Raw genomic sequence first — 14,137 nt, forward strand, 5'->3', positions numbered from 1 at the left:
ATCATCACACCTTGGAAGAGTGAGAGCTGATAGAACCCTAGCAGGATTCCTAAAATCCTTGAGTAGGCCTAGTAGGATGTATAACATCATATGACCACCCTCTGGTGGTGGAAATGTTTCAGTAGCTGAGGTTCATTCATTTCAAGTGGAGTGTCTTCATTCAATGTGAATAATAAGATACCTTTCATATAATTGGATCAGTTGTTCAGGCACTTTCCAAGATGCAAGGCTTCTTGCTTTCTGCGCTGGGAGGGGATTGCGTGCACCGCAGTGAATGCAATATTGAAATGTTTTATAGCCTATTTTTCAAGAAACTTGGCACAAATGGTTCAAGTCTATAACCAGCTGAATAAATAAATCTGTTGTAAAATGTATTTTAATGTTTTTATTTTATTTATTATAATGTATATTACTGCCTTAATTTTTGCTGGACCCCAGGAAGAGTAGCTACTGCTTTGGCAAGAACTAATGGGGATCCATAATTGTCACGCCCTGACTCTTGGGACTCGTTGTCACGAATTCCGCCGAGACTGCTCCTCCTCCTTGTTCGGGCAAGCTTCGGCGTTCGTCGTCCCCGGAGTACTAGCTGCTACCGCTTGATGTTCTCTATGTTTGTTTGGTTTTGTCTTGTTGGTGCACCTGTTTCGTCTTATGTATTGATTATGTCACCTATAAGTTTCCTTTGGTTTTGTTTGCAGTTGTGTGTTGTTGTCCGCCTGTCCGTTGGTGTATTTTTATTGTGCTCTAGTAGTTAGTGTTTTTACGCACTGTTTGCGTAATCGCTCGCCTCCTGTGTTTGAGGCCCGTTATTTTTGTTATTGTCTGTGTGACAATTAAAGTCGTTTCGACTAAGCTTCTGTGTCCAACACCGCATCCACATCAGCTCGTGACAGAACAACACACCATACTATGGAGTCAGCAGGAGCAGCGGCGGCGACCGAGTCGCTGGAGGATCGGGTCAGCTGCCAGGACACCAGGATCCAGCAACTCGGCTCCGCCATGCAGGAGGTGATGAACACCCTGCGCCGATGGGAAAGGAGAGGCGTGCCCACACCTCCTCCTACATTACCACCACCATCGGCCAGCCCCACCAGACCAGCTCCGGAATCCAGTGGGATTCGGCTCTCGCTCCCGAGGGCGTATGATGGCACCGCAGCCGGGTGTCAGGTGTTCCTCCTTCAGGTTGAACTCTACCTGGCCACCATACACCCGGCGCCCTCGGGATACGAGAGCGTTTCCGCCCTCATCTCCTGTCTCTCCGGCAAGGCGTTGGAGTGGGCCAACGCCGAATGGAGGGGAATAGACGCCGCCACCATCAGCTACGCGGAGTTCTCCCGCCGCTTCAGGGCTGTTTTCGATCACCCTCCTGAGGGTAAAGCGGCGGGGGAGCGTCTGTTCCACCTCCGACAGGGGAAGAGGAGCGCACAGGAGTTCGCCCTGGATTTCCGGACTCTAGCGGCGGATGCGGGGTGGAATGAGAGGGCCCTCATCGACCACTATCAGTGTAGCCTGCGTGAGGACGTTCGTCGAGAGCTGGCCTGCAGGGACACCAATCTGTCCTTCGACCAGCTGGTGGACATGTCCATCCGTCTGGATACCCTGCTGGCCACCCGCGGACGTCCCGAGTTGGGGCCGTCCATTCCATCCCCCAGTACCTCCGAGCCGAGCCCAATGGAGCTCGGGGGTGCTGGCGCTAAAGAGAGAAGGAGAGAGAACCCGAGGGGGGCCGTCCCCTGCACCAACTGTGGCCGTGGAGGACACACTGCGGCTAGGTGCTGGGGAGGGTCTCCAGGGAATCGGGGCAACAGGTCGCGCACTGGGGAGTCATTTCAGGTGAGTAGGCGCCCCACTCACCCAGAGCTCTCTGTTGTTCACTTGTGTATACATGTGGAATTTCCTCAGGTTGCATCTCATTCCCAGCATAAGGCGCTAGTCGATTCAGGCGCAGCTGGGAATTTTATTGATCGGAAATTTTGTACTAAGTTAGGGATTTCCCTCCTGCCCGTTGATGCACCCTTCCCTGTCCATGCCCTAGATAGCCGCCCATTGGGATCTGGGTTGATTAGGGAGGTCACAGCGCCACTAAAGATGAAGACGCAGGGGGGTCATGAGGAGATCATTCAGTTGTACCTGATTGACTCTCCTGCGTATCCCGTGGTGCTGGGGCTTCCTTGGTTAATCACCCACGACCCCACCATTTCGTGGCAACAGAGGGCTCTAAAGGAATGGTCTGACCAGTGTGTTGGGCGATGTTTAGGTGTTTCCGTTGGGGCGACCACGGTGGGGAGTCCGAACCCAGTGCCCGCAATGCACATTCCCCCGGGGTATGAGGATTTGGCACTCGTGTTCAGCAAGACGAGGGCGACACGATTGCCACCTCATAGACAGGGAGATTGTGCAATAAACCTCCAGACAGGTGCGGCACTCCCGCGGAGCCATGTGTATCCTCTGTCTCAAGAGGAGACGGCGGCTATGGAGACATACATAGCTGAGTCCCTGAGACAAGGATACATACGGTCCTCCACTTCCCCTGCGTCCTCGAGTTTCTTTTTTGTGAAGAAGAAGGATGGAGGTTTGCGCCCGTGTATTGATTACCGTAGTCTCAATCAGATCACTGTTAAATACAGTTACCCTCTTCCTCTGATTGCGAGTATGACTGAATCATTGCACGGAGCGCGTTTCTTCACAAAACTGGATCTCAGGAGCGCCTATAACTTGGTGCGCATTAGGGAGGGAGATGAATGGAAGACGGCATTTAGTACCACCTCAGGTCATTATGAGTATCTTGTCATGCCATACGGGTTAATGAATGCTCCTTCAGTCTTCCAATCATTTGTGGACGAGATCTTCCGGGATCTGCATGGGCAGGGTGTGGTAGTGTACATTGACGACATCCTAGTGGACTCTTCTACACGAGCCGAGCATGTAGCCCTGGTGCGCCGAGTGTTGGGTAGGCTGTTGGAGCATGACTTGTATGTCAAGGCAGAGAAATGTCTGTTTTTCCAGGAGTCCATCTCCTTCTTGGGTCATCGGTTGTCCGCGTCAGGGGTGAAGATGGAGATTGACCATGTGTCAGCCATGCGTAACTGGCAAACCCCAACCACTGTTAAAGAGGTGCAGCAGTTTTTGGGTTTTGCCAATTACTACCGGAGGTTTATCCGGGGTTTTGGACAGGTAGCAGCTCCCATTACTTCCCTGCTGAAGGGGGGCCCGGTGCATTTGCAGTGGTCGGCTGAAGCGGACAGGGCGTTTAGTAAACTGAAGGACCTGTTCACTTCGGCTCCGGTGCTGGCGCACCCGGACCCCGCTTTAGCGTTCCAGGTAGAGGTGGACGCGCCAGAGGCCGGTATTGGGGCAGTACTGTCGCAACGCTCCGGCACGCCTCCTAAGCTCAGTCCCTGCGCTTTTTATTCTAAAAAGCTCAGCCCGGCGGAACGTAATTATGACGTAGGGGACAGGGAGCTGTTAGCCGTGGTTCAAGCCCTAAAGGTGTGGAGGCATTGGCTTGAGGGGGCTCAACACCCTTTTCTCATTCTGACTGACCATCGTAACCTGGAGTACATCCGGGCAGCTAGGAGATTGAACCCTCGTCAGGCTAGGTGGAACATGTTTCTGACCCGGTTAGTTTTTAAGATCACTTACATCCCAGGGTCCCAGAACGGTAAGGCAGACGCCCTGTCCCGGCGGTATGACACAGAGGAGAGGTCCGTTGAGCCCACTCCCATACTGCCGGAGTCTTGTCTGGTGGCACCGGTGGTATGGGAGGTCGATGCGGAAATTGAGCGGGCGTTACGCACCGACCCTACTCCCCCAGAGTGTCCAGTGGGTCGGACGTACGTGCCGCTCGAGGTCCGTGATCGTCTCATTTATTGGGCTCATACGTCACCCTCCTCTGGACATCCAGGTATTGGCCGGACAGTGCACTGCCTTAGTGTTAAGTACTGGTGGCCAACATTGGCTAGGGACGTGAGGGTTTATGTCTCCTCCTGCTCGGTGTGCGCTCAGTGTAAGGCGCCTAGACACCTGCCCAGGGGGAAGTTACAACCCCTGCCCGTTCCACAACGGCCGTGGTCTCACCTCTTGGTGGACTTTGTCACGGACCTTCCCCCCTCTTAGGGGAATACCACTATTCTGGTCGTTGTGGATCGGTTCTCTAAGGCCTGTCGTCTCATCCCAATGCCGGGTCTCCCTACTGCCCTACAGACCGCTGAGGCTTTGTTCACCCACGTCTTCCGGCACTACGGGGTTCCCGAGGATATAGTGTCTGATCGGGGTCCCCAATTCACCTCTAGAGTCTGGAGGGCGTTCATGGAACGCTTGGGGGTCTCGGTTAGCCTTACCTCGGGTTTCCACCCTGAGAGTAATGGGCAGGTGGAGAGAGTGAACCAGGATGTGGGTAGGTTTCTGGGATCATATTGCCACGGCCGGCAGGAGGAGTGGTCGGGGTATATCCCCTGGGCAGAGATGGCTCAGAACTCTCTTCGCCACTCCTCTACTAACCTGACCCCTTTCCAGTGCGTGTTAGGGTATCAGCCGGTTCTGGCACCATGGCATCAGAGCCAGATTGAGGCTCCTGCGGTGGATGAGTGGTTTCGGCGCTCGGAGGAGACGTGGAACGCTGCTCACGTACATCTGCAGTGGGCCATCCGCAGGCAGAAGGCGAGCGCCGATCTCCACCGCAGTGAGGGTCCAGTATACGCACCTGGAGATCGAGTCTGGCTCTCGACTCGAAACCTGCCCCTTTGCCTGCCCTGCCGGAAGCTTGGCCGGCGGTTTGTGGGGCCATTTAAAGTCCTGAGGAGATTGAACGAGGTGTGTTACAAGTTGCAACTGCCTAATGACTATCACATTAACCCCTCATTCCATGTGTCTCTCCTCAGGCCGGTGGTAGCTGGTCCACTCCAGGACAGTGAGATAAGAGAGACCCCTCCGCCCCCACTGGACATCGAGGGGGCTCCGGCGTACTCAGTCCGGTCCATCGTGGATTCGAGACGTCGGATGCGGGGTCTACAATATCTCGTGGAGTGGGAGGGGTACGGTCCGGAGGAACGGTGCTGGGTGCCTAGGAGGGACATTTTAGATCCATCCCTCCTGACTGAGTTCCACCGTAGTCATCCTACGCGCCCTGCTCCACGTCCTCCTGGCCGTCCCCGAGGCCGGGGTCGGCGCACGGCTGGAGTTGCGCGTCAAGGGGGGGGGGTACTGTCACGAATTCCGCCGAGACTGCTCCTCCTCCTTGTTCGGGCAGGCTTCGGCGTTCGTCGTCCCCGGAGTACTAGCTGCTACCGCTTGATGTTCTCTATGTTTGTTTGGTTTTGTCTTGTTGGTGCACCTGTTTCGTCTTATGTATTGATTATGTCACCTATAAGTTTCCTTTGGTTTTGTTTGCAGTTGTGTGTTGTTGTCCGCCTGTCCGTTGGTGTATTTTTATTGTGCTCTAGTAGTTAGTGTTTTTACGCACTGTTTGCGTAATCGCTCGCCTCATGTGTTTGAGGCCCGTTATTTTTGTTATTGTCTGTGTGACAATTAAAGTCGTTTCGACTAAGCTTCTGTGTCCTGCGCCTGACTCCTACACCACATCCACATCAGCTCATGACACTCGTATTTGTTGAGTCAGGGTGTGTATTTTCTGTGTATTTGTCTATGTTGTATTTTTCTATGTTTAGTTCTAGTATGTCTAGATCTATGTTTGCCGGTGTGGTTCCCAATCAGAGGCAGCTGTCGCTCGTTGTCTCTGATTGGGGACCATACTTAGGTAGCCTATTGGCAATAGTGGGTTGTGGGATCTTGTTCCGTGTTAAGGTAGGTTGTGTTGTGCTGCCTTGGACTTCACTTCACGGTTCTTTTTGTTTGTTATTTTGTCGTTGTGTTTGATATTTAATAAACATGTACGCATATCACGCTGCGCCTTGGTCCGTCCCGTCTGTAAACGAACGTGACAGAAGATCCCACCAAACGAGGACCAAGCAGCGTGTTCAGGAGCAAACGACGGGAATTCAACAGGAGGTTACATTAGTAGATGTCCTCCTCGGTTGGGGGAGAATTACGGAGGAGGAGGCCGTCCGTTACCGGAAGGCGATGAAGGAGGATGCCCAGGTAGGAGAGGAGAAACGGCGCCAACAGTGCCGATGACGGAGACCCGAGAGGCAACCCCAAGAAAAATTTTTTGGGGGGGCACACGGTGTGGATGACGAGGCAGCAGGAGGCCGTTAAAGGGCGGATCTGCAGGTTAGGAGAGGAGGCCACCATGTTACGGGGGCTATTGGTTCAGAGGGAGCAGGAGTTATTCGGTCAGAGGGAGGAACTACAGGAGGCTATAAGAGAGAAGGAAAGTGTAGAGGCACGGCGAGAGGAGCTGGTTAGGCAGCAGAAGGAGCGGGGGTTAATAAAGGAACCCAGTCCTGCTCCTCGCACCAAGCAAGTGGTGCGTGTCGCCAGTCCGGTCCGGCCCGTTCCTGCTTCCCGCACTAAGCCAGTGGTGTGTGTTCCCAGTACGGCCCGACCCATTCCTGCCCCTCGCACCAAGCCAGTGGTGCGTGTTCCCAGTACGGCCCGGCCTGTTCCTGCCCCTCGCACCAAGCCAGTGGTGCGCGTCGCCAGCCCGGTCCGGCCTGTTCCTGTCCCTCGCACCAAGCCAGTGGTGCGCGTCGCCAGCCCGGCCTGTTCCTGTCCCTCGCACCAAGCCAGTGGTGCGCGTCGCCAGCCCGGTCCGGCCTGTTCCTGCCCCTCGCACCAAGCCAGTGGTGCGCGTCGCCAGCCCGGCCCAGCCTGTTCCTGCCCCTCGCACCAAGCCAGTGGTGCGCGTCGCCAGCCCGGTCCGGCCTGTTCCTGCCCCTCGCACCAAGCCAGTGGTGCGCGTCGCCAGCCCGGCCCGGCCTGTTCCTGCCCCTCGCACCAAGCCAGTGGTGCGCGTCGCCAGCCCGGTCCGGCCTGTTCCTGTCCCTCGCACCAAGCCAGTGGTGCGCGTCGCCAGCCCGGCCCGGCCTGTTCCTGCCCCTCGCACCAAGCCAGTGGTGCGCGTCGCCAGCCCGGTCCAGCCAGTGGTACTCATATCACGCTGCGCCTTGGTCCGTCCCGTCTGTAAACGAACGTGACAATAATAAATACAAATACATCAATAAGGGATCATAGCGTTCAACTGGATTCACCTGGTCAGTCTATGTCATGGAAAGAGCAGGTGTTCATAATGTTTTTTACACTCAGTGTATATCAATCAAGTATACTTACAGTAGAGTAACTTCTCAATCACAAATCTAAGGCCAGTGTGAGCCACTGTCTCCTCCTCGGTCAGGTCCATAAAGGTGATGAGGACATGGGCTTTCTTTGTAGGGCTGTGGGACCCCACAGAACGTATATTTTTTAGCCCTCACCCCAGGGATTTGGGCACAGCTTGGACACATTTTTTTGTTGTTGATCCTGACATTTATGAAATTGAGGACAATGTGCATCTTTATAATATGCCAATATGAACACAAAAGCCTAGGCTAATTGTTTAATATCATACTCATACCATCATGTCATATTATGTTAATTATAATTCCAGAATGAGGTAGTAAGTAGAGGGTTATTTTGAACAAGATCAATTAACTGATTAAGAAAGCTGATTCAGTTATTGGAGTTAGTTATTGGCCTCACTCCAGACTCTCTGGAGGTCATGACAGAGCAGAGAACCAGACAGAAACTGGATATCTGTATAGTACTTCCAATGACCATAGGAGTACTTTAAGCAACTGGCTTGTAATGCCAGGTCCGTTTTACCTAATGCAATTGTTTTTGTATTTTATTTATATGACCGTACTTGAGGGGTAGTCTACTTAGACTGTGTTCCTCCATGATTGTAAAATGTTGTAGGCCTATATTTTATTGTATAATTGCTATATATTGATAGTAAGATACAGTGGGGGAAAATAGTATTTAGTCAGCCACCAATTGTGCAAGTTCTCCCACTTAAAAAGATGAGAGAGGCCTGTAATTTTCATCATAGGTACACGTCAACTATGACAGACAAATTGAGATTTTTTTTCTCCAGAAAATCACATTGTAGGATTTTTAATGAATTTATTTGCAAATTATGGTGGAAAATAAGTATTTGGTCACCTACAAACAAGCAAGATTTCTGGCTCTCACAGACCTGTAACTTCTTCTTTAAGAGGCTCCTCTGTCCTCCACTCGTTACCTGTATTAATGGCACTTGTTTGAACTTGTTATCAGTATAAAAGACACCTGTCCACAACCTCAAACAGTCACACTCCAAACTCCACTATGGCCAAGACCAAAGAGCTGTCAATGGACACCAGAAACAAAATTTTGGCGGGGAAGACTGAATCTGCAATAGGTAAGCAGCTTGGTTTGAAGAAATCAACTGTGGGAGCGATTATTAGGAAATGGAAGACATACAAGACCACTGATAATCTCCCTCGATCTGGGGCTCCACGCAAGATCTCACCCCGTGGGGTCAAAATGATCACAAGAACGGTGAGCAAAAATCCCAGAACCACACGGGGGGACCTAGTGAATGACCTGCAGAGAGCTGGGACCAAAGTAACAAAGCCTACCATCAGTAACACACTACGCCGCCAGGGACTCAAATCCTGCAGTGCAATACGTGTCCCCCTGCTTAAGCCAGTACATGTCCAGGCCCGTCTGAAGTTTGCTAGAGTGCATTTGGATGATCCAGAAGAGGATTGGGAGAATGTCATATGGTCAGATGAAACCAAAATATAACTTTTTGGTAAAAACTCAACTCGTCATGTTTGGAGGACAAAGAATGAAGAGTTGCATCCAAAGAACACCATACCTACTGTGAAGCATGGGAGTGGAAACATCATGCTTTGGGGCTGTTTTTCTGCAAAGGGACCAGGACGACTGATCCGTGTAAAGGAAAGAATGAATGGGGCCATGTATCGTGAGATTTTGAGTGAAAACCTCCTTCCATCAGCAAGGGCATTGAAGATGAAACGTGGCTGGGTCTTTCAGCATGACAATGATCCCAAACACACCGCCCGGGCAACGAAGGAGTGGCTTCGTAAGAAGCATTTCAAGGTCCTGGAGTGGCCTAGCCAGTCTCCAGATCTCAACCCCATAGAAAATATTTGGAGGGGAGTTGAAAGTCCGTGTTGCCCAGCGACAGCCCCAAAACATCACTGCTCTAGAGGAGATCTGCATGGAGGAATGGGCCAAAATACCAGCAACAGTTTGTGAAAACCTTGTGAAGACTTACAGAAAACATTTGACCTGTGTCATTGCCAACAAAGGGTATATAACAAAGTATTGAGAAACTTTTGTTATTGACCAAATACTTATTTTCCACCATAATTTGCAAATAAATTCATTAAAAATCCTACAATGTGATTTTCTGGAGAAAAAAAATCTCATTTTGTCTGTCATAGTTGACGTGTACCTATGATGAAAATTACAGGCCTCTCTAATCTTTTTAAGTGGGAGAACTTGCACAATTGGTGGCTGACTAAATACTTTTTTCCCCCACTGTATGAGGCTCCCACTTCTGCCCTACAAAGGCAAAACACAGGAATTATGCAAACATTTTTACTACAAAATCTGCCATAAAATGATTTTTCTGTCTAGCCAGACAGCAATTTCTGATAATCCATGATATATTATGATCAACTGGCTTGTTCTTGTGTCAGGAAACCATTACAACAGATCAAAGATGTTTTACCAAATTTGTAGTTACTGCGTTTTGCCTTTATAGGGCAGTCTTGCCAAAGTCATTTAGTGTTATTGATTGCACTATTGCCGGGTCACATCCCTGTTGCCCCTGTAGACTTGGACATTAAGTCTTCCCAGTCTAGTCCACTGATGCTGCCACTGATGCTGTCCCAGCACACAAACTTAGGCTACAACAGTCATTCTGTGTTTTCCCTGATCGTCAATAAAGACAGTGAGCTGTGGGACAATGAATAATCGACCCTCTCAGAAATAAAGAGTTTTGTCTGATCTTAAATGGATCGATCTGGAACCTTTTTTTTAGGGTTCCACTACAGGCAAAAATGGTGCCCCAAAGCATTATTTTTTTTCTGAGTGTACTGTGAATAAAATCTCAATATACTGTCAACAATGTTTCACTGAGCATAAAATAATTTTCTCATTTTTTCTCTCTGATCATTTTCATGGTTGTGCAGACAGGACATACCAATAATTTTTCTATTGGACACATACAGGCCAATAAATAAACTAGCTACACTATCACAGATCTAATTCAAATACAAAATACAATTGTTTGTTCTAATATTATACATTATATACAGAGTAATAAATGCAGAGTCATTATTTTTCTTAAGTTTGGTGTGGAATTCAACATAAATTGAATAATTATATTACAAATGACAACACGAAATCATGGGAGATTGAGTTTGACAGTCCATCACTCACAGCCTGCCACTTTAAGTCATGAGTCTGAAATAAATAAATAATTTGCTAAAAAGTATTTCCATGTGCTTACACAATTGATATTATTGATAGTCTTTTTACATAACTGATAACAACAGCGAGTAGATTTTTAAACAGCTAGCTAAAAGGCCTACACGTTTAGTGGCGATTTTAGCATGTAAATCTTGGTGGGGCAAACTCCCCAATTTTTTTGTAGATGCATACCAGTAAAGCCACTACACAACACAACACAAAGCAATACATTAATTGCACTATAACGGTGACAAACGGTGCCCACAAACTGTTAGGGCCTACATAAAACTGTCCCAACAGCAGAGCTTTCTTTTCAGCACCATGGAGTAAATCCTTACCACCGCTACGCCTGGCTATCAGCATAGCCTTGTCTGGCAGCGAAACAGTTCATTCAGACTCATTTACTGCCTTTAAAAAAAACATAGCTGATATGGCTGACTTGCTTAAACAAATATGGTTTCTACTGACAATTGAGATGTACAAACTATGGCATAAGGGGACGACGAGCAGATAAGAGGCAATCCGTAATTTCGATTAATACATTAATGAGCAAGCTAGGACGTACGTAGTCAATATAACTATTTGTTCAGCACTTTTGAAATGTACAGCAACAGAATTCAGAACATGGGCCGTTCTTCCAGTATTCTCCCTGTACACCAAGTCAGAACCGTAGGATAAATAAAGGGGGCATATAAGCAGACAATGAAATCTCTTACAATATTCGATGATTACATTTCTCTAAAACAGGCTATAGGCTACATGTGCACCACCAAGTCAGAACAGTAGGCTAAATTATGAGGGGAAAGGGGACCAAATTATTAGGGTGAGGCACATGGGCTACTAACAGCTTACTACACAACATACAGTTAGTATTACTTTCTTAGCTACAGTATACATTTCTCCCTGGAATATTACATAATTTATGCAGCAGCATACAATACATTTTTGGACTCACTTTGTTGTGCTGTATTCACTTGAACAGGAAGGTAGCGCAGCGGTCCTCCTTGTGGGCAAATTCTGTCATCAAAGTCTGACATTCTCTGGATTTATGGTGCTTTCAAGACAACTGGGAACTCTGAAAAAAATTAAGGTTGAATCATGACGTCAGGGATCTTCAGGTCGGAGCTCTGAAAAGAGCTGAATGACCGTTCAAAACGTATTTTCCCAGTCGGAGCTCGTTTTTTTTCAGAGTTCCCAGTCATCTTGAACTCACTGAAGTCTGAGATTTCCAAGTTCCGAGTTTCCAGTTGTTTTGAAAGCGGCAGAAGTCATGCTGGATTGACAACATGGCCAATGTTGAATGTTTATCCTTTTGAGCTTGGAAAAGAGACCCTTAAACCCAGACTTGGACCACACATCCACTCCACTGAATAGCAGGCTAGTGACTGCTTTGCAATGCTTGCAGTTAGCCACTGATTCCTTCCAAACCACTCATTGTTGAATTTGCGATTTCCAACTTGTTTTTTAATGTTTATGTCCAATGGCCGATGAGCACCGATACGTTTTATCTATAATTTCTTATCATAATTTCTCTTCATATGACTAGGATTTGCTAGTAGATTGTCGACTTGATTCATGATGATGCCTGCTAGCTTGATAGCTAAGATTTTGAAAGTATGACTTACATTTACGTCATTTAGCAGACGCTCTTATCCAGAGCGACTTACAGTTAGTGAGTGAATACATTTTCATACTGGCCACCCCGTGGGAATCGAAACCACAACCCTGGCGTTGCAAGCGCCATGCTCTACCAACTGAGCTACACGGGACTATGATGTTTACATGATCAGTCCAATCAAAGCTACTGTAGATATAACGTGATTTGACGTAATTTCTATCTGTGGCCAATGACCTTGAGCCTTCTTGGATGGGCACTTCTAATATAAATCTATGGCAGCACCCAAGGGGCTTGAATTTTCGAGCTCTCCCCGTAGATTTTGCGGTGACGTAGTGTCCCCATGAGTGACAGAACACTGAGCCAATCACAGCGCAACTAGAGAACATTACCAACCCCTATGCTCCGTATTTTTCGCTGGCTGCCCCACCACCACAGAAAGCACTGAGCTAGGCTGAAACACCTGCATTTTGGAGCTGCCTTCCTCAAGAAAGCAAGAAAGAGACCATGTTTGAATGTGGCTTTATTTACTCAATGATTTTTTTTTTATATATTGTTTGCAAACTGATATGTGACACGTATTAATGCCAAAATAACACGCAAAACAGGCTATATATATATATATATATATATATATATATATATATATATATATATATATATATATATATATACAGTACCAGTCAAAAGTTTGGAGGCACCTACTCATTCCAGGGTTTTTCTTTATTTTTACTATTTTCTACATTGCAGAATAATAGTGAAGATATCAAAACTATGAAATAACACATATTGATCATGTAGTAACCAAACAAGTGTTAAACAAATCAAAACATATTTTATATTTTAAGATTCTTCAAAGAAGCCACCCTTTGCCTTGATGACAGCTTTGTCATCAACCCTTGAACCCTTGAATGTGTCAAAATGTTTGACTGGTACTGTATATACAGTTGAAGTCGGAAGTTTACATACACTTGGTTGGAGTCATTAAAACTCGTTTTTCAACCACTCCACAAAGTCTTGTTAACAAACTGTAGTTTTGGCAAGTCGGTTAGGACATCTACTTTGTGCATGACACAAGTAATTTTTCCAACAATTGTTTACAGACAGATTATTTCACTTATAATTCACAGTATCACAATTCCAGTGTGTCAGAAGTTTACATCCACTAAGTTGACTGTGCCTTTAAACAGCTTGGAAAATTCCAGAAAATGATGTCATGGCTTTAGAAGCTTCTGATAGGCTAATTGACATCATTTGAGGTGTATCTGTGGATGTACAGTGGGGAAAAAAAGTATTTAGTCAGCCACCAATTGTGCAAGTTCTCCCACTTAAAAAGATGAGAGAGGCCTGTAATTTTCATCATAGGTACACGTCAACTATGACAGACAAAATGAGAAAAAAAAATCCAGAAAATCACATTGTAGGATTTTTAATGAATTTATTGGCATATGATGGTGGAAAATAAGTATTTGGTCAATAACAAAATTTTCTCAATACTTTGTTATATACCCTTTGTTGGCAATGACACAGGTCAAACATTTTCTGTAAGTCTTCACAAGGTTTTCACACACTGTTGCTGGTATTTTGGCCCATTCCTCCATGCAGATCTCCTCTAGAGCAGTGATGTTTTGGGGCTGTCGCTGGGCAACACAGACTTTCAACTCCCCTCCAAAGATTTTCTATGGGGTTGAGATATGGAGACTGGCTAGGCCACTCCAGGACCTTGAAATGCTTCTTACGAAGCCACTCCTTCGTTGCCCGGGCGGTGTGTTTGGGATCATTGTCATGCTGAAAGACCCAGCCACGTTTCATCTTCAATGCCCTTGCTGATGGAAGGAGGTTTTCACTCAAAATCTCACGATACATGGCCCCATTCATTCTTTCCTTTACACGGATCAGTCGTCCTGGTCCCTTTGCAGAAAAACAGCCCCAAAGCAGGATGTTTCCAACCCCATGCTTCACAGTAGGTATGGTGTTCTTTGGATGCAACTCAGCATTCTTTGTCCTCCAAACATGACGAGTTGAGTTTTTACCAAAAAGTTATATTTTGGTTTCATCTGACCATATGACATTCTCCCAATCCTCTTCTGGATCATCCAA

The sequence above is a fragment of the Coregonus clupeaformis genome, chromosome 10, assembly GCF_020615455.1.
Source record: "Coregonus clupeaformis isolate EN_2021a chromosome 10, ASM2061545v1, whole genome shotgun sequence".
In the NCBI taxonomy this organism is placed as follows: domain Eukaryota; kingdom Metazoa; phylum Chordata; class Actinopteri; order Salmoniformes; family Salmonidae; genus Coregonus; species Coregonus clupeaformis.